The following is a 2667-nucleotide window of genomic DNA, read 5'->3' on the forward strand; positions in this document are numbered from 1 at the left end:
TTCTAATCTTGATAATGGCGACAGTCATTTTGAAACTAATTTAGATTATACATTTTCTCTAAGATTTCTGGGTTAAACTTATAAATTTGTTCTCCAAATGGCCTGACTGGGTAAGATTTTTCTGTAATATTTTTTTTTTCATGTCTTACTCTTAGCAGTTATATGCAAGCAATGATCATAGTCGATCTGTATTGAACACGAATTGTACCAATTTTAACAATCTTATAAATCCGTTTCCTATGAAATTAAATAAAAAATATGTAAAAAAAAGTTCGATATATCTGAAAAATAGATTAAATTTTAATCCCATAATGAATTGTAATTAATTGTAGAATAAATCGCTTTAGTAAACTTCTTCGAGCTCCAATCAAGGCATAGTGGCCGGTAGAAGAAGACTCTTTCAAGAAGAATCTTAGGCAACGGTTCATGTACCAAGTTACTAGTTCAGAAGCGCGGCATCCAAAATTAAACGTTGATCTCCTTCGAAAGAAGATATAAGAAGTAAACTGCTTTTTGGGACTGAAAGTTCTGAAACTAGGAAATATGAAAATAAATCCTTTGTTGTATTTCCGCATTTGTCTACCCTCATAAATTAAAAGTCACAAAGAACAAAGAATTGAAAGTATGATTCAGCGTGTATTAATTATGCGTTGCAATTATATGTTCAGTATTTATATAACGCTGGTTCCGTAGTTATAAAATTAGATGTAATATATTACACACATGTTCATATCTTATGAAAATTGTCTAAGTAAACTTTACAAATGAAACATATTAACATCATGTTTATCTTTTGTTTAGTTTATAATTTATAGTAATGTACTTAATTGAATAATTTTATTTATAGAACAAAGGGCAAAGGGGTAGGGGACTCACCTAAAGTGATATCGCCACCCATTTTAGGAATTGGCGGCTTTTTAGGAACTGGTACGCTCTCTTGAAGGACCCCATGTGGAATTGCTTCGAAAATACTTCAGTGAAAAGTGTTCTATTTATAAGTCCTAAAACAACATTAAAATATACAAGAAAATATGACTTCACAAATTTTACACACATACACATGAATTAATTGTATTAGAACAAAAATTTCAAACTGGCAAGGAGGAAAAACAAAACATAATCAAACAGTAAAAAACTAACACTAAATAGAAACTTGAGCCTCATTAGAAGCGTCATAAACAACATTACGGTAATTAGGAATATTATTCTATGATATATCTATATTTTAATTGATGTTATAAATTAAATTGTAAGAGCGGGATAGGCTATTCACTGCATCATTGAAAGTAGCGGATAAGCAAGCCATAGGTACGTATAGAACACTTTTAGTTCTAGCAACTCTAGGATAAGAAAGAAAGCAAAATTTTGCAAGAAATCGTCCAAACGAGCCTCGTACGCAATAGATCACGCAAGTGTAGACGATTACAAAGCTTTCTAAGGAAACGTTTTTGAACTGCTCCAATAGTATTTATGTGCATTTTGATAATTGGTGGCTAGATTATATTCTAAAATACTACGGAAAAGTGTTTTGTAAAGAGAACTTTGAAGTTTGAACGTTTGTAAAGAACGAAGACGACCTAAAGGAATATAAAACCTTGTTGGCAATTGTTTTCGCGTATTCAATGAAATTTATTTTTTGATCAAAGATTTTCCGAGGTCTTGTTTGTAAATGAATATATGACATTTGCTGACATTAAATTTCATTAAATTACAGCTCATATTAAATTGTTGGTACATTAATATCACGATTATAGCGTTAATTAACAGTAAGGTGTGAAAGTGTGCGTGTGTATGCGTACCTGTGTCATGTGTTAACTCCAGGGTACACGGCTTGTTGAAGGAAAAAATCATGTCTTCGTAACGTTAGGGAGTGGACAGGTATTGCGACCGTGGAAGAGTTGCTGCATCTGGCACATGACAGGACACGCTTGACGAGGTTGGCCACCTCCAGTAATGGAGAGGCACCAAAAGTAGAAGTGTTACATTTATAATAATTCAGCCTCAATTATCCTTAAAATATTCATCCAACTTTACCAAAAAATCTTGAGCATTCTTCTCCCAATCTTCCCCAGCAACTTCTTCTTCTCTCTTTCTTTTCCATGGTAGCCCTATCCTTGATACATTATGAAACTATTTTTTCTATGACACGGGACCCTAAACCCTTAAGCCGTGTGACCTCGTTCCATCGCATAGAGTGCAACTGCGTAAATACAAAATAATTTTTCCGTTTGACTGCTGCGCTGTGAATCATCGGTCTATTGTCTGGAAAACTGCTTTTACTGCTTTCAATATATTATTTGGTTTGATTTACCACTGTTATATTTTTAACATTTCAAGGCCGGCAACGCACTTGCGAGCCTTCTGGCAATGTGAGTGTTCATAGGCGGCCTCTATCACTTAACATCAGATAAACCTCTTGCCCGTTTGCCTCCTATTACACATCGCAGCAATGTCTCCACAATCACGATTCAATTTAGGAAAATGCTATTTAATTAAAATATATATGTAGTATTGAAGTGCCTTAAAGACAGTATTCTTTTTTGTTTATGTTTTATTTATAACTAGCTGAACTTTATTTCGCTTTAATAAGACTTAGCCTACCTATTTAGTAGCTACCAACATTTTGCTATGCTATCCCATAGAGACTGTTCGCTTTACCAAGATAAA

The 2667-nt window shown here is 33.5% G+C and overlaps 1 long non-coding RNA gene across 1 annotated transcript; it reads right to left on the minus strand.

Moving 5' to 3' along the window:
- Positions 1 to 271: 271 nt before the first annotated feature.
- On the minus strand, positions 272 to 1909 carry LOC125055168. Its single transcript, XR_007117828.1, has 3 exons — positions 1800 to 1909; positions 877 to 1001; positions 272 to 534 (listed from the first exon to the last, which is right to left on the minus strand). It is a non-coding gene; the product is annotated as an uncharacterized LOC125055168 (long non-coding RNA).
- Between the last annotated feature and the right edge of the window lie 758 nt (positions 1910 to 2667).

The sequence above is a fragment of the Pieris napi genome, chromosome 1 (genome assembly GCF_905475465.1).
Source record: "Pieris napi chromosome 1, ilPieNapi1.2, whole genome shotgun sequence".
Classification (NCBI taxonomy): domain Eukaryota; kingdom Metazoa; phylum Arthropoda; class Insecta; order Lepidoptera; family Pieridae; genus Pieris; species Pieris napi.